The following is a 24,810-nucleotide window of genomic DNA, read 5'->3' as shown; positions in this document are numbered from 1 at the left end:
CTCTTTGTCGGCCATGCAGAACAGTCCATTTTCCATAGATACACCAGCACCACTTCCCACCTCTTCCTCCGCTACATTGATGACTGCATTGGCACCACCTCGTGCTCCCGTGATGAGGTTGAGCAATTCATCAACTTCACCAACACATTCCACCCTGACCTTAAATTCACCTGGACCATCTCTGACACCTCCCTCTCCATCTCCATTAATGACGATCAACTTGACACTAACATTTTTTTACAAACCCACCGACTCCCACAGCTACCTGGATTACACATCTTCCCACCCTACCTCATGCAAAAAATGCCATCCCCTATTCCCAATTCCTCCGCCTCTGCCATATCTGCTCCCAGGAGGACCAGTTCCACCACAGAACACACCAGATGGCCTCCTCCTTTAGAGAGCGCAATTTCCCTTCCCACGTGGTTAAAGATGCCCTCCAACGCATCTCATCCACATCCTGCCCCTCCGCCCTCAAACCCCACCCCTCCAACCGTAACAAGGACAGAACCCCCCCAGACCTCACTTTCCACCCTACCAACCTTCGCATAAACTAAATCATCCACCGACATTTCCGCCACCTCCAAACGGACACCACCACCACCACCAGAGATATACTTCTCTCCCCACCCCTTTCTGCAAAGGCCGTTCCCGCCGTGACTACCTGGTCAGGTCCACGCCCCCCCCTAACAACCCACCATCCCTTCCTGGCACCTTCCCCTGCCACCGCAGGAATTGCAAAACCTGCGCCTACACCTCCTCCCTCACCTCCATCCAAGGCCCCAAAGGAGCCTTCCATATCCAAAGTTTTACTTGCACATCCACCAATATCATTTATTGTATCCGTTGCTCCCAATGCGGTGTCCTCGATACTGGGGAGACCGGACGCCTCCTAGCAGAGCACTTTAGGGAACATCTCCAGGACACCCGCACCAATCAACCCCACCTCCCAGTGGCCCAACATTTCAACTCCCCCTCTCACTCTGCCGAGGACATGGAGGTCCTGAGCCTCATCCACCGCTGCCCCCTCACCAACCAACGCCTGGAGGAAGGACGCCTCATCTTGCACCTCGGAACACTTCAACCCCAGGGTATCATTGTGGACTTCAACAGCTTCCTCATTTCCCCTCCCCCCACATTATCTCAGTTCCTAACTTCCAGCTCAGCACTGTCCAATGACCTGTCCTACCTGCCAATCTCCCTTCCCACCTATCCGCTCCACCTGACCTATCACCTCCATCCCCACCCCCATTCACCTATTGTACTCTTGGCTACCTGCTCCCAAGCCCAACCCCCCCATTTATCTCTCCACCCTGTAGGCTTCCTGCCTCCATTCCTGATGAAGGGCTTTTGCCCGAAACATTGATTTTCCCGCTCCTCGGATGCTGCCTGACCTGCTGTGTTTTTCCAGCACCACTCTAATCCGGACTTCTGTTTTGGCAGGCCTGGATTTGGATTCATCATCATCATCATCGGCAGTCCCCCACAGTCAAGGATGACTCTCTTTTACTCTCAGGCTGACTCCATATGTGGCTGTACAGACTGATGGAGGTACCACAGGATCTGTACACTTGGGGCAGTTAGTGGTCACAGGATTCCAGCTGTGAGTATATTACTCACATCTGGACAGCCAACAAGTGGTTGAATTTTGGAAGTAAGTTATTCCAGATGCTGGAATCTGTACTGAAAACAACAAATGCTAGAGGTCACAGCAAATCAGACAACACTCCTGGAGAATGAGCAAGCTAACATTTTGAGCCTAGACTCAAAACATTAGCTTGCTTTCTCTCTATGGATGCTGTCTGACCTGCTGTGATCTCCAGCATTTGTTGTTTCAAGTAGTTGAATTTTGCTGGACAAAATATATCAAAAACAGATTTCTGAATTGTTTCAAAGTATATCGGTCAGAAAATCAAGTGAAACACCAATGGTAATTTTGAAGCAACTGTTTAAGAGGTACTTCACTGATTACATTTAAGGTTGAAGCAAAAAGATATTTTGGTATTCAAGGAACATGGGGATGATCACATGAGAAAATACAGCTGAAGACCAAGATATGACACAAAGAATGATCGAACAGCTCAATGAGTTGTAGGATCTTCTCCTGTTCTTATTTCTTACATTCTTCATCAAAATATTATCGCACTGAGTGAAGATTAATGGAGAGAGGAAAGCATTAGATATATGAATCCAAATAATGAAATTGTCAAATTAAGTCTAAGTGCTAAAATTCTTTCTATATATTTATTTTCACTCTAATATTTCATCTTTGAGAATTAATGGCTTGATAATCGTTGATTGTTTAAAAGGAAATTAAATGAGCGAGGCACCTCCAGATTGCCAATTCCACATTTAACCATATTTTTGTTTAAATAAATTAAAATGTATGAAGTACATCCTAAATGTGTTTAAGGCTCTTCTGCAGTAATTTCTGCTTTGTTGTTCTTGCACTATATTTCCCACCAGTCTGTCCCCATTGCACAAAGTACATGACATGGCCAATTCAGCAAAGTGCTAGATTGTTCCTGGCTTTCATTATCAACAGAATATAACAGTGTTTTATTGCTGCTTTTCTCATTTAATTTAAAAAAAAATTCCAACTGGGAAACACAAGGTTAGATTTTTATCTTCACTCCTTTGGGATCTAGCTACAAATCAGTCAATCTAAACAGATATGATGAAAGTCTTCTCCTTCTGACAACTTAAGGGACTCTAATCATGATGAGTTAAGGCAGTGTAAACCTTGGATGTTGTAGATGTAAATCTGTAGTGCAACACCACCCTCAAATCAATCATTAATTGGATTTAATATAGAAATTTTAATTTGAGAGGTTAACAAAGATCAGGAGTTAGGGAAATCGAAATGACACTTTCTGATGCGATAATAGGGTAGACTGAAGCATGAGTCAACATGAGGAACTTTCTTATTAGTTCCTACTGTTCTTCTCCTGCGGCTGTTTCTTTTTTATATAGAGCACAAAGAAGAAATAGTGTTTAGTGCCCAGTAGTTCATATTAAAGAAATACATGCTCTTTTGTTCCTAAACCAGCAGAGTTCACTTGCTTTTACATGAGAGTTACATTATTACTGATAGGTGATATTAGAATATTTCAAAAATGTGAAGTTCTATTATACCCATACCGTAGGCTGTATTTTTGAAAAGAAAATATTTAGCTGTGTATTTGAGTCACATTACTATGTTCCCCAATGGCCACTGTTCAACATATAATATGACATAAAAGAAAGAAAATATGCATTCTTGTCAAAGATTAATTTTTATAACCACAAATTCATTATAAGTTGGGAGTTATCACAAAATTTTGCAGCTTTTAAAGCTGTGAACTAGGGCACTAAGTACCAACAGTCTGCCTCTTCCAGTGTGAGAGAACAATAGGGGCCCATCAGTAATGTAGGACATTCTGAAATATTGTCTGAATACAGCAGTGAAGTCATTTACATTCTCATCGGTTGGTCTCTGCAAATTAGCCACACAGCCGGGCAGAGCTTTCTAAGAAAGAAACTTAAACTTTCATCTCACATTTAGTCAATTTAATGGCTATAAACTGACTGGTGTCCATTTTAATAAAATTAAGCATTTGAATTTTTTTTCCAATCTGCCCCGGCAGAACTGAACACAGGTGAAAAATCTCACTTGAGGTTATTGCAATAGACAACTTAGCCATTTTCTGGGACAAAAAGAGATTATTGTTCTTAATAGGAACATAGATGGGGCTTTCAACTACAAGATCTACCATTGTGGTCAGGTAACTTTAAAGTACCACTACACTAACAGAACAACTGTTTAGCAAACCTTTTCCCTCCTAACAATTCTTTAGTCTTCATTTATGAGAGCAGAAAATGGCTTCAGTCTCCATGTCAAAGGCAGTCATTCAACATTTTGCCCAAATAGTCATTATCACCTGCAGACCTCTAACAGCGAATCACAATAAATTATTCCATCGCAGATCAGTAACACAAAGTGCACTTCCGTTCCTATGTAGTGATTGAAAAAAAAGTCTAACTTTGATTTAATTTATATTTTGTATTCTGTGTGTTAATAATGGAGAGATATGACCTCAAGAGTTTGATATCAAGTAGACTGGAGCCTTGTGTGTATACTTGGAATATTCAATGAGATTTAACAACTCTTGATGTGAAGTGATTTAATTATTAATAAAACATAGGAAAAGAATTGTGTTGCTGCCTAGTGACAGGGATCCAGGGACTCTCCGAGACAGAGAAATCAAAAAGTCAGTCAGCACGAGTACTTGAGAAAAACTGCTCAGTTCTGAAGAAGACATATATCAGAATCAAAAATGTAAACCATGTTTCTTGCTTGACAGACACAGCTAGATTTGTTGAGTTTCTCCAGGGTTTTCTTCTTGTTTTTTATTTCAGATTTTTAGATCTGCAGTAATTTACTTTGATTAAAGGACTGCTGTAATCAAAGTTCAGGGAACTCCCATGTTTGTTCTGAAGTTAAAGTAATAGTGAGTTTAATTTGCAATTTGGTTTATGTGCCTTACAGACTGAAGAAAATGCATCCAGTGAATTGACCAGAAGGAAGCCAGATGCAGCTGTGCCAACCTGAACAAGCAGCATTGGTGCGGAGATAATCGTAACCCTTCTCTGGGGATCTGGTGTTTGTAAAGATATTACTGGGATAAAAGGATAGTGTGAATATGACTCTTATGGAATTGAACTGTGCTGAAGAAGTCATCAGACTCAAAATATCAGCTGTTCCTCTCTTCCAAGATCTGCTGAAATGCTCCAGCAGGTTTTTGTTTATTTTTGCACATTGGAACATATAACTACATTATTAATATACAACATTCTGACACAAGTGATTCAAAACTCCTCCTTTTACTTCCCCAAGAAATTGCCAAAAACAGGCAGTCCCTGGTTTGCGAACAGATTCTACTCTTGAATCTGTTCGCAAGTCAATTTGTAAGCCCTGTAACACAACTCTGGGCAACGTGAAGAAGCCATTCATAAGTTTGAGGAAACATATGTCAGGTATTTAAAATTAGTATTATTTGGTATGGGATCGCATACATAAGTGAAGCATTAGTAAGTCAGACATTCTTAAATTGGGGGTCCCTTGTACAATGTTATTTTATGACAAAACTGAGCTTTCCTCTATTTAAAAATAGTCTTGAATAGTCTTGAACTCCATTAGCTGAAACACACTGAAATACACAAAAGCAGATATTGCAATTAATCCTGTTGAAAATCAGCAGCAAGAGAATGAAGGTGTGAAGTACTTGAGCAGATAACTGAGATGGCAGAATTCCACCATTAGTTTTCACCTCTGGTAATAATTGAATTACACACCAAAGCTGTTGGAGGCCAATGATTACAGAAAATACTACAATTAAAAATATTACTTGGATAGATACTACTGCTGAGTTTTGCTGTAAAAATAATACTGAGCACATTAGTCTTCATCACAAATACATTGTAAATTGGACAGCATTGTCCAGCAGCCATGCATACATAATTCATCACAGGAATCAGGAAGTTCCTCTCCACTTCAGAGAAGCTTCACTATATCACGAAGAGACTCAATATTCAAACCTATGTGCTAAATAACTAAAATACACACCACAAAGTTAGGGCTTATTCATTCCAAGTGCAAGTAATTTTATAATGTTCTTGTAAGTCTTAACTTGCACATGGATAGCAGTGAGTTGAGAGGTGCGTAGGTTAAGTAATTATATTTTATATTAGGATTAAATCTCGGCACAACATCGTGGGCCAAAGGGCCTGTTCCGTGCTGTACTTTTCTATGTTCTATGTTCTATGTTCTTAACTATTCTCAAATAATCTCTCTGACATTGACCAATACAGATGTTGAGTTTCATTTTTCTCAGATTCGAAATGTTGCTCTGGATTTAAAAGGGAAAACAATATAAACAACATTACCTGTATCCTTTTTTTCACTTGTCTTTCTTTCTTAATCTTATCCTTCTTCTTCCCCTTACTTTTCTTTTTATATCTTATTTGGCACTGAAATAACTATCCCATCTTACATATGATTTTTCATTATTTCATAATGGGTGTTGCAGACAATGCCAATGTTTTTTGCTTATTCTTAAGTATCTATAGATTGAGAGGATTGCAAAACCACATCCAAGGTACATTTAAATATCAACGACATTAGTGAACCAGATAGGCTTTGACAACAATTAATGTTAGTTTGATGATCACCATTACTGAAACTAGCTTTATATTCCTGATTTATAAATTAAATTCAAATTCCACCAGTTTCCAAATGAGGATTTGCATATGTCCCCACAACATTAACCTGGGCCAGTGGATTACCATTCTATCATCACCTCCTAATTCAGGCTCGATATCCCTGGGTGAAAGTTCTTCAGTATTATTATTTGTTAAGGTAGTGCGTAGTTTCTGTAAAAGCAATGCTGAGGATGCTGGAAAGCTGAAAGAAAAGTGAAGTGCAAGAGAAAATCAGCAGGTCTGGCAGATTCCGTGAAGCGAGAAACAGGATTAATGTTTTGAGTCCAGTATGACTCTCCTTTGGAAGAATTTGCTGCTGGGCCTGCTGAGCTTCTCCATCACTTTCTGTTCTTATTTCATTGTTTTTGTTTTGTCCGGTTGGCAAAAATCCTTGGTCTTCGGAGAGCAGCACACAGTTTTAACTTTGTGGCCAACATAGTAGATTAGATTAAATTAGATTCGCTGCAGTTTGGAAACAGGCCCTTCGGCTCAACAAGTCCACACCGACACTCCAAAGAGTAACCCACCCAGACCATTTCCCTACATTTACCCCTGACAAATGCTCCTAACACTATGGACAATTTAGCATAGCCAATTTACCTAGCCTGCACATCTTTGGATTAGTAGCTCATATAAAAGGTTAATTAGCAAATGTAGAAGTATCAAATGGCTGGAACAATTCACCGAGACCAAAATCCAGTTTCTTAGTTGCAACAATGTAACTGATTTAAAGAATGTGATACAATAGGCATCAATGAGACTTATGATACCTCTGCTTTAATAGTACAACAGCAAGCCAAAATGTCTAATTATTTGATCTATGTCACTGGACCAGATTGTTGGAGTCAGATAATTTGCAGTATGCATGCCCAGTTAGTTTTACATTTTCCCTCATACATTAACTAAAATGTTCTCTCATTAGAGAGAGAGAGAGAGAGAGAGAGAGAGAGAGATGGACAGTGGAGAGTTTAATGTGAGGGTCATGACGCCTCAGGTGAGGGACGAGGTTAAATAGGCAAGACCTAGACAGTTGGCTGGATGATTGGATTGCAAGGCGAAGTGAGGTCAGCAGCATGGGTTCAATTCCCACACTAGCTGAGCTTACCATGAAGATCCAGGCTTCTGAACCTCAAGCTTTGCTGGAGGTGTGGTGACCCCTGGGTTAAACTCACCACCAGTTGTCCTTCTCTAAAGAGAATGCAGCCCTATAGTGAATGTACCGGTTTGACTAAAATATCTTGGCCTGTGAATTGCAACAAGTTTAAATTGATGAGGGCAACAAACATCTGGAAACTTCCTGAATAATGTTCCGATAGCCTGTTCCTATGAGAGTTCAGGCTTTAAAATAAAAAAGAGAGAATATAGATTTGTAGAATCTTACAGCACAGAAACAGACCCTGCAGAACAACCAGTCCATATCGACCATATTCCCAAACTGAACTAGTCCCACCTGCCTGTGCTTAGCCCATATCCCTCCGAACCTTTCCTTATTCACAAGGTTATTCAAATGTCTTTTAAGTGTTTTAACTGCACCTGCATCCACCACTTTCTCTGGCAGCCCATTCCACATATAAAGCATTCTGTGTGAACAAAAATTGCCCCTCATGTTCTTTTCAAAATTTTGTCATCTCAACTTATAAAAATATGCCCCCGAGTTTTGAACGCTCCCACCCGAGGGAGAAGACCCTTGTCATTCACTTTGACTATGCCGCTCATTATTTTATAAACTTCAATAAGGTCACCCTTTAACCTCCTATACCCCAGCCTTTCCAGTCTATTTTTATATCCCGAACCCTTCATTCCCAGCAACAGCCTAGTAAATCTTTTCTTAGCCCACTCCAATTTAATAATATCATTCCTATAACAGGACAAGCAGAACTGCACACATTACTCCAAATGAGACCTCACCAGCATCCTGTACAACCTCAACATAGTGACACAAAACTTATACGCAAAGGTCTGAGCAATGAAGGCAAATATGCTAAATGCCTTCTGAACCACCCTGTCTACATGTGATGTAAATTTCAAAGAATTATGAACCTGAATCCCTGGGTCCCTCTGTTTTACAACATGACCCAGGGCCCTACCATCAATTCTATAAGTCCTCTCCTTGTTTGTATTACCAAAATGCAATACCTCACATTTATCCAAATTAAACTTCACCTGGTAGAGTGAAGTAGAGTCAAAACACATACACATGAGAAACAGAGGGAAATAAAATTTAAATTGTGAGGTGATAAAAGAGGCAGAAAGGTGAAAAAAACATTTTAAATTGTAACATCGATATCTTAGAAATTTTAAATAACCACAGAAAGGGGTTTTTGTGGTTCAATTATTCCCTTCTAGGTCAAAAGGGTTGAGTGGCATTTCAGGGATAGAAATGTCATTAAAAAGTTATTAACTGGCAGCTCTAACTTTCTGCAGCCAGTATAATTGGTAATTAATGCGCAAATGCAGTCATTTCATGAAACTCATGGGTAAGTTGAGGGCTAGCTGTCATTTCATGAGGCTCAGGGCGGTGCTCCACCAGTAGCTATTCGATTTGCACATTAATAATAGTGAGGATATTAAAGGCACTGTGCCTTTGCAGCAAAATCTGGGCCAATGCTGTATTTAAGGAATTGCATCATTATCAGCTGTGCCATTAGTCTAGGAGCCTCAATTTAATGGTTGGTGTTTGTGCACATGCCAACTTCTATTGTTTCTAAGGTTTCTTTTTTAACTACTTTCACAATGATTTTGCTTCTAATTAGCAGATTATGCAAGCCAGGATCAGCAGTTTCCGATTCACAGGACAGAAATACCTCACTCTATGGTATTAAATACAAATTGTTTGGAATGTATCAAGTCATAAGAATGTCCCACTGATGGGATGTGATTGCAGTAGGTGAACGTAATGATGATGAATTGACATCTTTAATCTCCTTGGGCCCCTGAGACATGGTAAAAACAAACGCTGAGAAATCCTAGGCGTTCAGTCTTAGCCTCAGCCTTGTTGTAGATCAAAAACCCATATATGAGATGTGTTCAAAGCTGATGAAACTTTGGCATGATCTGGACCAATTCGTTAGACTTGAAACTCAAAATTACCATGAACAAAGCTAAAAATCACACAACACCAGGTTATAGTCCACCTGGATTATTTGGAAGCACTAGCTTTCAGAGCGCTGCTCCTTCATCAGTGCTCTGAAAGCTGGTGCAGCCAAATTAACCTGTTGGACTATAACCCGGTGTTGTGTGATTTTTAACTTTGTACACCCCAGTCAACACATGCATCTCCAAATCATGATTACCACGAACAACTATTCTAACAATTACTCATTGTGAGACTTTGGGCGACACAGTGGTTAGCACTGCTGCCTCACACCGCCAGAGACCTGGGTTCAATTCCTGCCTGAGGCGGCTGACTGTGTGGAGTTTGCACATTCTCCCAGTGTCTGTGTAGGTTTCCTCCTGCAGTCCAAAAAATGTGCAGGTTAGGTGAAATTGGCCATGCTAAATTTCCTGTTGTGTTAGGTGCAGGGGAATGGGTCTGGGTGGGTTGTGCGTCAGTGTGGATTTGCTGGGCCGAAGGGCCTGTTTCCACATTGTAAGTAATCTAATCTTATTGTTGGCTTGTCTGCCTGTTTCACAATAGCATGGTATGGGATATAGGTAAAGTAGTGTTACCTCTGCAATTATAATACTTATGCAAGGTAAATGAACTCACACCAGTGTGTAATTGTTTCAACTAAGAGCTGAGTCAACAAGAATGCAAACTATGTGGAGGAAATACATAATTGTTTTTGTATTAGCTAAAATTGTATTCAAGAATGAAACGTGACTGCAAAACAATGGTAGATGTTACAGACAAATAGATAAGGTGCTGTGAGGATGGAGGTTAAACCACATATGCTTGCACAAGCAGTAGTTATAAGCATCTGTTTCCCACTTTTACAGAAACACAGGAACAAACCCCAATTAAAAGATCATAAGGATCAGTATGGTTGGGGAAAGCACAGATGGAGGGAGGAGATAATGGTGAAGAAAGGATATACCTAACAATGGGCCACACCAGGATGTTGTCAAACGGCCTCGTGAGGCCGGAAATAAGCATTTTGTCACAGACAAGGCCGGATAAGGCAAGAGGTAAACAGGAGTAATGGGTGCCAGTCTTAGAGAAGTGGAAGATGTAAACGGGGAGGAGCAACGGGATAAAACAAAAAAAGGAACCAAATTACATAAATATCGTGTATTAGTTGAATTCAGTGTGTGTGTGTCCTGCCTTGCAGACAGTGGACGTCACACCCTCTTGCAAGAGTAAAATAAATGACACTACTGATTCAGATCTTGTCTCGGTCTGAAATTACTGAAGTGAGTGAGCTTTGTTTCTCACAATGGTATTTCAAAATAATTCACTGTTAATGAAGTACTGATACCAACACAGAAGTGAACAGAACAGCCGTGTTTCCTCCACAGAAATGTAAAGTACAAAAGAGGCTTTTCAACCCATTGTGTTTGCATGATAAAACTACTCTAAATGTACACTACACCCACTTTCTAGCACTTAGCCCATAACGTTGAATGTTATGACATTACAACTACTTTTTAACAGTATCTGAAGCCCCACCTCCCAGACAATACACTTGAGATTCTTACCATGCACGGGAGAATACATTTTTCCACAAATCTCCTCCAAAGCTCTTGGCTTTCACCTGGAAATTACAATTATTCATCTGCCCAATTTAAATTTAGAATCCTATTTAAAGATTTATATATCAAGTACTTTATCACAACTATCAGTACTTCATATACAATTAACTATTTTCAAATGCTACACTGTTGCAAAGTAGACAAAACTAAGAGTGAAATCCCACAAACAAGTCAGTAAGCACTCACTCAAGTTAATTGTTAAAAACCTCTGGGTGCTCCGGTTTCCTCCCCCAGTCCAAAGATGTGCAGGTCAAGTGAATTGGCCATTGTAAATTGCCCATAGTGTTAGATGCTTTAGTCAGAGGAAAATGGGTCTGGGTGGGTTTCTCCTCGGAGGGTCAGTGTGGACTGGTTGGGCCGAAGGGACTGTTTCCACACTGTAGGTAATCTAATCTAATCTAACATAATCTAACCTAACCTAATATTTATTGAGGCAGACAGCAGTAGAACTTCTTGTTCTTCATCCTACCCTATGATTAAGAAAATTCACCCGACCTAACACATTACAATTTAGTCTAACAGTTCATCCATAGAGCAATGTCACTGGCAGTGCAGTATTGGATTGGTGTAGATTCTGTAGTAGAAGTAAATTTCAAGCCACTATTATGGAGTGGCATGGTGACCCCCAGCACCAAGGACCTGGGTTTGATTCCAGCCTGTGTAGAAAGTTTCAATACTGAAGGCATCAAGGCATTTGGGACTCACACAAGAAAATGAGATTTGGTTAAAACATTGTCCTTATATTAATGAATGATTAATCGCCTGCTTATGTTATTTGCTTAATGTTGTTATATTCAATTTCCAAGGGCTGAAATGTCGAGACTTTATAAAAGCCCAGATTGTTCACCATTCTTTCTGAGCATTGCTTCATGACATTCTTTTTCTTTATTCTTTTGTGGGATGTGGGCAGCCCTGGCAAGGCCAACATTTGTTGTACATTCTCCCCATGTCTGTGTGCATTTCCTCCAGGTGCTCTGGTTTCTTCCCACATTTCAACGATGTGCAGATTAGGTGGATTGGCCATACTAAATTGCACATAGGATCCAGGGACGTTCAGGCGATTTGGGTTAGCTATGGGAAATGCAATGGGTTACAGCGATAGGATGGGGGGGGGGGGGGGGTGTGTGGGTAGTGAGTCTGAGTGGGATGCTCTTTGGTGGGTTGATGTGGACCTGATGGGCTGAACGACTTGCTTCCACACTGTAGGGATTCCATGATTCTATTTGCTGATAGGTAAATTGGCTCAATGAATAGAGGTAAAATTTAAGAATAGGTAGGAATCATAGGATATGAGATAAGATGTGCCTTGGATCAAATCAAAAACAAGCAAAGATTTACAGTGATATAATGGATAGTATATAAGAATTGGATTAGTATTCTGGAGGCCCATACTATTTTTTGGGACACATGGATTGAAATCCTCTTATAGCAGCTGGTGGATTTTGAATTCTATTAATAAATCTGGAATATTTAATCCATCTCAGTAATTGTGACCAACACAACTATCATCAATTTTTGTACGAACCAGTCTGGTTCACTTACTTTCTTTGTAGAAGCCCTTGCCTGATCTGGCCTACATATGACTTCAGACCCACAGCAATGTGGTTGACTCTTGGTCTTTGAAATTGATTAACAAATCTATCAGTATTGGGCAGTTAGCAATGGGTAATAAATGTTGGCCTTGCCAGGGCTGCCCACATCCCACAAAAGAATAAAGAAAAAGAATGACATGAAGCAATGTTCAGAAAGAGTGGTGAACAATCTGGGCTTTTATAGAAGTCTCTACATTTCAGCCCTTGGAAATTTAACATAACAACATTAAGCGAATAACATAAACAGGCGATTCATCATTCATTAATATAAAGATAATGTTTTAACCCAATCTCACCTTCTTGTGTGATTTCCATATGCCTTGATTCCTTCAGTGTTGAAAATTTCAGCAAATCTCTGTTTTTAATATAATCGATGATTGATCATTCATAGCTCTCTGTGAAAGAACTCTTCAGAGGATGACATCCCATCACAAATGTATAGCTTTTGACAATAGCATTGTCAATGACAATTGCATCTCGCTGAGTCAGGTGTTCATGTGGCTCGATATTCCTGACATTCATCCTTTTTATGGATTAGTGGTGCTGGAAGAGCACAGCAGTTCAGGCAGCATCCAACGAGCAGCGAAATCGGCGTTTCGGGCAAAAGCCCTTCATCAGGAATAAAGGCAGTGAGCCTGAAGCATGGAGAGATAAGCTAGAGGAGAGTGGGGGTGGGGAGAGAGTAGCATAGAGTACAATGGGTGAGTGGGGGAGGAGATGAAGGTGATGGGTCAGGGAGGGAAGGGTGGAGTGGATAGGTGGAAAAGGAGCTAGGCAGGTCGGACAAGTCCAGACAAGTCAAGGGGACAGTGCTGAACTGAAAGTTTGAAACTAGGATGAGGTGGGGGGAGGGGAGGGGGGGGGGGAAAAAGGGGAAATGAGGAAGCTGTTGAAGTCCACATTGATGCCCTGGGGTTGAAGTGTTCCGAGGCGGAAGATGAGGCGTTCTTCCTCCAGGCGTCTGGTGGTGAGGAAGCGGTGGTGAAGGAGACCCAGGACCACCATGTCTTCGGCAGAGTGGGACGGGGAGTTGAAATGTTGGCCCACGGGGCAGTTTGGTTGATTGGTGCGGGTGTCTCGGAGATGTTCCCTAAAGCGCTCTGCTAGGAGGCGCCCAGTCTCCCCAATGTAGAGGAGACCACATCGGGAGCAACGGATACAATAAATGATATTAGTGGATGTGCAGGTAAAACTTTGATGGATGTGGAAGGCTCCTTTAGGGCCTTGGATAGAGGTGAGGGAGGAGGTGTGGGCACAGGTTTTACAGTTCCTGCGGTGGCAGGGGAAAGTGCCAGAATGGGAGGGTGGGTAGTAGGGGGGTGTGGACCTGACCAGGTAGTCACAGAGGGAATGGTCTTTGCGGAAGGCGGAAAGGGGTGGGGAGGGAAATATATCCCTGGTGGTGGGGTCTTTTTGGAGGTGGTGGAAATGTCGGGGGATGATTTGGTTTATGCGAAGGTTTGTAGGGTGGAAGGTGAGCACCAGGGACGTTCTGTCCTTGTTACGATTGGAGGGGTGGAGTCTGAGGGCGGAGGTGCGGGATGTGGGCGAGATGCGTTGGAGGGCATCTTTAACCACGTGGGAAGGGAAATTGCGGTCTTTAAAGAAGGAGGCCATCTGGTGTGTTCTATGGTGGAACTGGTCCTCCTAGGAGCAGATACGGCAGAGGTGGAGGAATTGGGAATATGGGATGGCATTTTTGCAAGAGATAGGGTGGGAAGAGGTGTAATCCAGGTAGCTGTGGGAGTCGGTGGGTTTGTAAAAAATGTCAGTGTCAAGTCGGTCGTCACTAATGGAGATGGAGAGGTCCAGGAAGGGGAGGGAGGTATCAGAGATGGTCCAGGTAAATTTAAGGTCTGTCAGCCAGGGCTCCCTGATTGGACCAGATGAACAGCCACAGTCAGGGAACTCATATTCTATGAGGTTGAGCTGACTGACCTCATTATAATCGTGACACTAAGATAAATTGCAAGGATTCACAACTCTGAGCAGAGAGATCTCTCTTCATCTCAGTTCTAAATGGTTAACACCTTTTTTAAATGAAAATTGATAGCTTCAAATATTTCTACATTCCTTTCCATTGTATGTGTTCGTGCCCAATCACTAAGTCTATTTTTATTACTTTGCAACCTTTTTCTGCCCTCCTCTTACTGTTCCACCCAGCCATTAATCATCAGTAAACTTTAAAATATTATTCCAAATCATTCATATATATGTTATAAATAGCTGGTGCTTAATGTCACAGCATGCCAAGCTGAAAGTGACCCATTTATCTGTTCAGAATTAAACAATCCTGAATTGATAGGAATATTTTACACACAATCCCAATTTTGTGTAATGACCTCTTGTGTGACCTCTTACCAAGTGCTTTTTTTGAAAATCCAAATATACTTAGTCCAGCTCATCTAGTTATAAAATTTGAAATTTATGAGAGAACTTTCAAGTATATTTTCTCTTTCATAAAACTTTCACTCATTCTGATTCTGATGTTCTGATTTTCTAAGTGCCCTGTTACCACATCCCAAATATTAATTTTGCCATTTTACCTACCACGAATGCACTAATGCTAGATTAATTGTTTTCTCTCTTAACTTCTCGAAGGTTAATGTTCCAGTCATTGTGAGAAATTCTAAAATCTGTGAAATTCTGAAAGATTAAAAATAATGCATCCACTATCCCAGTTTCCATCATTTTAACATCCTAAATTGTAAGCATCAGTTCCACAGGGATTTGTCAGCTTTTAATCCTATGAATTTCTAACGAGATCCTTGTTTTCTCATTACTTGCAGGATATTTCTTCTGCCTTCTATTTTGAGGACAGTTGTAAAGTGCAATATTTATTCACAGGGAAAAGATGTATTCAGCCGTTAAGTGAAGATTTAAAAGGCCCAAAAAGTCGGAGAGTCAGAGAGATGTACAGCACGGAAACAGACCCTTTGGTCCAACTTGTCCATGCCAACCAGATATCCCAGTCCAATATCGTCTCACCTGCCAGCACCTAGACCATATCCCTCCAAACCCTTCCCATTCATATACCCATCCAGATGACTTTTAAATGTTGCAATTATACTAGCCTCCACCACTTCCTCTTGCAGCTCATTCCACGCACGCACCATCCTCTGTGTGAAAAAGTTGCCCCTTAGGTCTCTTAAATCTTCCCCTTTCACCCTAAACCAATGCCCTCTAGACTCCCCCACCCCAGGGAAAAGACTTTGCCCCTCATGATTTTATAAACCGCTGTAAGGTCATCCCTCAGCCTTCAACGCTTCAGGGAAAACAGCCCCAGCCTGTTCAGCCTCTTTCTATAGCTCAAGCCCTCCAACCCTGGCAACATCCTTGTAAACGTTTTTAAAACCCTTTCAAGTTTCACAACATCCTACCGATAGGAAGGAGACCAGAATTGCATGCAATATTCCAAAAGTGGCCTAACCAATGACCTGTACAGCCGCAATATGACCTACCACCTCCTTTACTCAATACTCTGACCAATAAAAGAAAGCATACCAAACACCATCTTCACTATCCTGCGACTCCACTTTCAAGGAGCTATGAACCTGCACTCCAAGGTCTCTTTGTTCAGCAACACTCCATAGGACCTTACCATTACGTGTATAAGTCCTGCTAAGATTTGCTTTGCCAAAATGTAGCACCTCACATTTACCTAAATTAAACTCCATCTGCCACTTCTCAGCCCATTGACCCAACTGGTCAAGATCCCAAGTAACTAATCAGAGATAACTTTCTTCACTGTCCATTACATCTCCAATTTTGTGTCATCTGCAAACTTACTAATTGTACCTCTTAAGCTGAAATCCAAATCATTTACCTAAATGACAAAAAGTAGTGGACCCAGCACCGATTCTTGTGGCACTCTGCTGGTCACAGACTTCCAATCTGAAAATCAACTCTCCACCACCACCCTCTGTCTTCTACCTTTGAGCCATTTCTGTATCCAAATGGCTAATTCTCCCTGAACTCTGTGAGATCTAACCTTGATAACCAGTGTCCCATGGGGAACCTTGTCGAATGCCTTACTGAAGTCCACACAGGATCATATCCACCTCTCTGCCCTCATCAATCCTCTTTGTTACTTCTTCAGAAAACTCAATCAAGTTTGTGAGACATGATTTGCCATGCACAAAGCCATGTTGATTATTCTTAATCAATCCTTGCCTGGTCTATAGTTCCCTAGCTTGTCCTTGCCACGTTTCTTAAATAGAGGAATATAACATCACAGAACTGATGGAAAACTTGGCAAGGAAATGAGGAATCCTCATTAAGCTATCAGATAAGAAATGCAGTAGACTGGAAGAACACAGGATGTTACACTTGAAACATTGACTTCTGCACCTCCTGACGTTGCCTGGCTTGCTGTTCTTCCAGCCTCCTGCTGGAGTAGTTTGGATCTCAGTTTCTCCATTTTTTCTGTCTCTAAATAAAAAATGAAAACATTCAAATAGATAATTACTTGAGGATTTAACCCAGCAACATGCCTTTGCCAGTAAATGGACGAGTATCAAAAGCTCTGTGAAACGATTGGGGGCAATGAGAAGTCAGAACAGGAAGCCTAGTTACCTGAAGGAGCAGTGCTCTGAAAATTAGTACTTCCAAATGAACCTGCTGGACTATAACCTAGTGTTGTGTGATTTTTAACTTTGTACACCCCAATCGAACACTGGCACCTCCACATCAGGAATCCTTCAGAAGTGAAACTGAATTGCAGCAGCCACACTGACATAAGAGGCTAGTACTTATGTCACCTGCATCTCAAAAGTATGTCTTCCAATTTCTTGCAAGTCAATTCACTCACTTTGAATTGAACTTCCCTCTTGCCAGCGTTCCTTGTGGATCTCTTGGAAATTTATGCAGCTTTACCTTGTTCTCTGATGAGAAACAAGAGGAGCTGCCAATACAACATCAATAGCACCAAAAACAGCAGCAGCTGCGGCACCATCCGCTAACTGCTCCTTCACATGTCAGAAGGGATGGATATGGAGGTCCAGTTTGGATGAGGATCTACAGGTGGAGGAACAGCTCACATTGTCCCAGAACCAGTGTCTTGGGGGACTCAGGTATTCTCAGCAGAGCATTGCTGATACAAGACCTCCTTCCTCGTGGCTGTGTCGGGTAAGCATGCCAGAGCATTCATGGTGACTAACACAGAAGGCCTCCTTCCATTATAGATGAATGACAGTAAGATGGCACAAAAGAGAGGCTATGAAGAAGTGGCTGAAGAAAGAGGAATAATTAGAGTTGCAAGATGTCAGTCTGAAGAGTGCTCTTCAGGAACAGGTTGGGGAAGTCTGAATGTGGTTGATGATGAGTTATGCAACACACCTTTCCTGATGCACTGACGTCCATAAAGCTCCTGGAACACTGTCGTCTGGTTCGAACAGCCAAAGCATTTTTGCTCACTTTCTTAGTCAACACATGCATGCTTGGCTTATTGAAAGAATGATCGCTTCCTCCCAACCTTTGTCAACATTCAGTATCAGATTCCAATAAAAGGAAATTCAGATAAGAGTGCAAGATCTGTAAACAACCTTTCCATGGACCTTTTCCATTCCTGTGAGGTGTTACTGTCACAGGAATGGATGTATTGCCAGAACTCCCCCTGTTGGTGCTCATTTAACAAGAAATCCTATCTTTGACTATCAAAATATCACAGAAAAATCTGCTGATGGAAGTAACGGGTCTCTACCATTGACCTAAATGGCTGCATGTGGGTTTGGTAAAATAAAATTCCACATTGTCCCACCTGAAACATTGACTTCTGCACCTCCTGATGTTGCCTGTCTTGCTGTGTTCTTCCAGCCAGGCAATGTTAAAATTGTACAAGACATTGGTTCGGCCGCATTTAGAATAGTGTGTACAGTTCTGGTCACCACATTACCAAAAGGATGTGAACGCATTGGAGAGGGTGCAGAGAAGGTTTACGAGGATGTTGCCTGGCATGGAAGGTGCTAACTATGAAGAGAAGTTGAGTAGGTTAGGTTTATTTTCACTAGAAAAAGGAGATTGGGGGGGGGGGGGGGGGAACTTGATTGAGGTTTATAAAATCATGAAGGGTACAGACAGGGTGGATAAAGACAACCATTTTCCCAGGCTGAAGGATTCAATAGCGAGAGGTCATGCTTTCAAGGTGAGAGGTGGAAAGTTTAAGGGGGATACATGCGGCAAGTACTTCACACAGAGGGTGGTGGGCATCTGGAATGTGTTGTCAGCAGGGGTGGTAGAGGCAGGCATGGTGGAGTTCATTTAAGATGCATCTGGACAGATGCATGAGTAGGTGGGGAGCAGGGGGATACAAATGCTTAGGAATTGACCGACAAATTTAGACAGTACGTTTGGATCAGCTCAAGCTTGGACGGCTGAAGGGCCTGTTCCGGGGCTGTAAATTTTCTTAGTTCTTGTTCTAATTTCTGCCATTTCTTCAGACCCCTTCATCGTTATTCTCTGTTTGTATAGCGTGCAAGTTTACTTTCACTAATCACTTTCTTTTCACGTACATATGAAAGCTTTTATGATCTGATTTTATGCTTTTGCTACTTTGCTCACACTGGAACAAGTAGATAAGTTGATCTATTTAGGACAAATGATAGTGGAAGATGGTAGATGCAACGTCAAAATCAGAAGATGAGTAGAGATAGCCAGAAGTAATTTCGTGAAGATGAAGGATATGTTATCAACAAAAACAGCTCAAGCTTCTAACAAAGAAATTATACACAAAATGTCATATTCTTTCCACTTTTCCGTATATTTCAGAAACCTGCATATTAAGCAAAGATCTGAGGAAGGAAAAGGACTTTGAAATGCGAATGCTCTGTTATTCACACTTAAACATTCCACGTATATAAAACAAATGAAGAGGTATTTCTATTCATTCATGGGATGAAGGCATCACTGGCTCAGTCAGCATTTTTATTGCCTGCTCCTAATTCCCAGAGACCAGTGAATAGTCAACCACATTGCTGTGGGTCTGAAGTCAATATAGGGCAAAATTGGAGTGGTGCTGGAAAAGCACAGCAGGTCAGGCATCATCCCAGGAGCAAGAAAATCAACGTTTCGGGCAAAAGCCCTTCATCAGGAATGTTCCTGATGAAGGGCTTTTGCCTGAAATGTTGATTTCCCTGCTCCTCGAATGCTGCCTGATCTGCTGTGCTTTTCCAGGACCACTCTAATCTTCACTCTAATCTCCAGCATCTGCAGTATCCACTTCCGCCCAGTCAATGTAGCACAGACCAGGTAAGGATGGTAAATTTTCTTCCCCCAAACGACATTTGTGAGACTGATGGATTTTTTCCTGATAATTAGCAATGGTCATCATTAGGCTCTTAATTTCAGATTTTTATTGAAGTCAAATTCCACCATCTGCCACAGCTGAGTTTGAAACCAGGCCCCCAAAATTTACCTGGGTCTCTGGATGAACAGTCAAGCAACAACACTATGAAGTCATCTCCTAAATGAAGAGGTATTTGAAGTAAAAATAACTGTAAAATATGACATCCAGAAATGAAAATGAAAGTATTTTAAGTCTTTGATCAGAACTGAAAAACTACAGATGGCTCATCTTGAGGACAAAGCGGGTACAGCAGAATAGAGTTCAACACGGGCATAGTTGGGTAATGGACAGAATAAAGACTACAGTTCATCTGTAGCTGCTATGTGTAAGGACAGTGCTGGATTGATAAGCATGGCATACCATTACAGTAGATATCCTGGTAGATATCCTGCTACAAGCAACAGGAGCAATAGTTTAGTCTCATATTCTGTGTTCTTCACTGATCAATATCTTGTCATCCCCTGCAGAACTGTAAAATATTCCGAAACCAAAGGCTTTATTATGAGTTTCTTTCAAAATTATATACTATCTCAAGCTTGCCTTCTTAGTCATGTTTGGACCATTTTTCGCAAGGCACTTTTAATTCCTTCAGGAAATATCAGCACTCTTCTTAAGAGTTGCTTTCTTTCCAATGCCGTCATTTTCCTTTCTGCTACTTGTCTCGCCTTGATTCTCAAAAACAAAATATTAATCAGTCATAAAATAGACAATAGACAATAAACAATAGGTGCAGGAGTAGGCCATTCTGCCATTGGAGCCAGCACCACTATGCATTATGATCATGGCTGATCATCCTCAATCAATATCCTGTCCCTTGATTCCACTATAACCTTTGATTCCACTATCCTTAAGGAGCTCTATCCAACTCTTTCTTGAAAGTATCCAGAGACTTGGCCTCCACAGCCTTCTGGGGCAGAGCATTCCATACACCCACCACTCTCTGGGTGAAGAAGTTTCTCCCCAACTCTGCTCAGTAGTGTTTGTGAGCTTTTTCTCAATTTAATGAAAAACCAATCTATTATGACACAAAGAATTTTTGCATTTCTATTGATTACTTTTTTTGGCCATTTTATTTTCCCCAGTTGTCAACAATACTTTCCTGGTACAGGCACCATTGAACAGTATATTAAAAGAATAATAAATAGCTACTAAATTAATATTGTACGAAATATACATCAAATCAGTTTTTTTTCAGTACATGACAATCTGATACTTGACATTTCAATCAGAACTCAAAAAATTAAATAGCCCTAACATAACAAGTCTTGAGAAGTTTTATGCCCATAATTGCTTAGGAACACGAACATAAGTCAAACCTGGCCCCCTTGAGACCAGGCCATGTTGGTTTTTGAAATATTTTACATTTTGAGTTGAGAGGTTTGAGACATGGGCACTTCAGGTCAACCTATGAGAAGTTGGGATCAAGAATACATGGACAATAGAATGCCACATTAAGGGCTGAAGTCTGGTAACATGTCTTCTGCCATGATCCTGCCTAACCAAATAGTCCAGGTAAGCTATTTCACATTAAGGCTTTGCTCAATTAAGGGAGATTGTAAAAATGTCTGGCTTTCGTATGCCACCAGTTTTTAGGTTTGCAGTACCCTACCTGTGTTGAAAAACAGAAACCTCAGTTCAACCTTCTTGATTCATTTGCAATGTTGGAGTGTTTATGGAGCGAATTTCTGTAGGCTTGACAGCAAAATCTGGAAAAGGAAGATATTCCCTAACTTTGAATTATTTAGAAGCTGAAAGTAAGTGAAAGAATCATTCGTGATAACGACATGTGGAAATCTCATGTCGTAACTCTTGAGTGACTAACATGGAACAGGACTTTGAAAAACAGAAGAGTGCTTTACTGTCTTAATCACTCTTTCTGGTGCAACTCCACTCATGCAAATGCTGTAGATTTAAAATGATATCATACAATCTGTTCTTAATTTTCCATGTACTCGTGAATACAAGTCAAAAAAAAAAGAATGGTCTTTCCTTTATAGAAGATGGAAACATTGGTAACATCATCAGGACCAATCCTTAGCTTATGCCCTATTTCTTGTGCCAATATTTTAACACTTGAAACTGAAATTGTGTGATATAAACAAAAAAAAACGCAGCTTGAATGAGAGTCAGTTTCTTGATTGTACTGGTAGAAAGTGAGCACCGCAGATGCTGGAGATCAGTGTCGAAGAGCGTGGCGCTGGAAAAGCACAGCCGGTCAGGCAGCGTCCAAGGAATATTGTAGTGATGGTGCTGTAATGTTTCTCTTCAAAGATTGTGAGTCACCATTTCATTGCACCTGCGCATAACTGATGCTTGGCCTGTTAAAAATATTGCTATTGGCAGGTGAAAAGCCAAGTCACGGAACTTGCTGTGAGTTGGAGTGCAATGGTTAGACCTGTGTAAAGATAAGCTGTGGAGTTATGTCTTGGGAGTTCTAATAGTCACATCCTTTGAGACAGCCGATCTTCACTCAGCATGAAATATCCTCAGTAATTAGTGCTTTAAGTGTTGCATTTGCAGTTTGAGAAGTGGCAGCATTTTGATAAGCCAGAACCTCTTGAACTTTTCCTTTAACTTGTTATGGTTATCTTCATTAAGTATTCAACGGAGTGAAGCAATTTTTCTCCTTCGCTTTGCAATTTTCCCTCCCACCATAGCCATGAGATGCCTTGCATTCCTCTCCAGCTGGGACAGGTGGGAAGAAAGCTGTGTAAATGCTGAGTGCTATTTTGAGTCGGTTGCCAAAAAAACAGTTAACCTTGTGTTGCAGAGCAAGGCATTAATTTGTCTCTAGGCAACATTGGATCAGCACTTAGAATGATTTACCTATCTTGGCCATGTTTGGCTAACGCTCCCTGAAGTATTGTAGATGGTGCATATTCTACCTCCTTTCAGTTGATGCAGCATTGTCCAAGTCACTAAATTAAAGATGCAGCATGAATTAGGTTCGCCTAGAATTAAAGTTTGAGTTATAGTATCTCAATAAGGAGTAACACAATCTTTCTCAAGACATAACAGCTTGAACACTTCTCTGACCTGACTGAACACAATATATTTGTGTAGCCAAAAACTGATTGAAATGATATATTTTCCACAATTGCAGCATTTGGTAAAAACAAGGATTTGTCATAGAACACACCAGATTGTTATTCTTTTGATAGTCACTCTGTTGGTATAGATTAAAAAAAATGTACTCCCTGGTCTCAGTCATGTTTTTACACCTAGTAGCTAAATGCAATCTCCATTGCTGCTCACCGTGTTATAACAGCATCAAAAGTTCGACCTGGGCATTTGTGGCTGGGAGTTAACTTCTATCAATTCTTCTTCCTATGCCAGTCTAAGGGCTTGCTGGTAGTTAATGGTGAAAGATGAACCAAATACAATTCTAAGCATCATGAGAAGCCCTGATTTTGGATAACAAGATATGGTTTACTACATCTCAGTAACTAAATATAGGTTATATTAACTCTTAGGCTTCTAAGCTATTACCGAAAAAAGGTGAGTAGGATATGAATGTCTCTGGGGTGTTACGGGCCACACTGCTATTACTCTGAAAAGCATGATACCGCTCCTATTAGCTGTAGCATTTATCAGAGTGGACGGAACTTCAACTTGGCTCACATTAAACTTTTCCTATATAATAAGTTGCAGTGGCTTGTTATAAAGTCTTACTACTTAGCTGTATTTCCTTTCTGTTCAGTTGAACTTCCAAATTGTTGTATTGGTATATCTATTTAAGCAGATTTAAGACTAAAAAATAACCCATGACAGTAATTCTCCCAAACTTGCCCATATCTCTGGCAAACACTATCCAGAGGGACAAAAAAAAGTAAAAATTGCAAATCACCAGCAAAGTGGTTTGTCATTTTCAATATCTTAAAATTGAAGCCAAGTGCAACCAGTGCATTCATTTCCAAGTATGACTTTTTTTTTGCTGTGAACTTCCTCTGACCACAAAAAAGGCTGGGGTGGATGTTAACAACAAAGAAATTATAACATTTGATAGCATTTTAGACATTTCTAACCTGACCACACATGTGTCTCATGGAACTGCAACAACATATACTCCCAGGAGGCAGAATGCAGTTGGCATCTTCTGATTTATCTTTGTAAATTTAGATTAGATTAGATTCCCTACCGCGTGGAAACAGGCCTTTCAGGCCAACAGGTGCACACCGACCCTCCAAAGAGTAACCCATCCAGACTCATTTCTCTGCATTTCCCCCGATTAAATGTTCCTAACACAATGGCAATTTAGCATGGCTAATTCACCTGACATGCACATCTTTTGGAATGTGGGAGGAAACTGGAGCACACAGACACGAGGGAGAATATGCAAACTCCACACAGACAGTTACCCAAGGTGGGAACTGAACCCAGGTCCATGGTGCTGTGAGGCAGCAATGCTAACTACTGAGCCACCATGCCACCCTCACCAAGATTAGTAATGGTGGGTAGGATATTCTAGGCCTGGGGATACCCTGCAGCTGAAGAGAGATAAGGAGAGCTTTGGAGCACCAGTAAGGACATTACAGTAAGACGTTGGTACTGGAAAAATTGACCTTCTTCTCAACTGTGCTCAAACATTAGTCAAATCGACACCCTCCACCATCCCTTTCCAAACTCTTTCAAGGCCAGAGATTGGGCACTCCACAACCACCTAATCAAGTTTATCCATCCTCCCACTGTCCAGGTCAATAATCAGACTTGCACTTAATGCTACCAACAGTAAGCCCACTAACCATCCATCCCCTGAGTACTACCATCAACTTCCTCCATTCTACATCAAAGAGCAAACTTGCTGAGGGTCTGCTCCAGTATTTTTCCTACCCAACTGGAAGGTAAGAAGAAACATCAACTTCACTTCTGGATAAGTAACATACCAAGTAGAAAAGGTGCAAAGTGTAACATCTTGAGAAATCCTGACTTCTGCATTGCCGGTCC

This window comes from Chiloscyllium punctatum, chromosome 23, assembly GCF_047496795.1.
Source record: "Chiloscyllium punctatum isolate Juve2018m chromosome 23, sChiPun1.3, whole genome shotgun sequence".
Taxonomy (NCBI): Eukaryota; Metazoa; Chordata; class Chondrichthyes; order Orectolobiformes; family Hemiscylliidae; genus Chiloscyllium; species Chiloscyllium punctatum.
Note: the sequence above shows the minus strand (reverse complement) of the source record.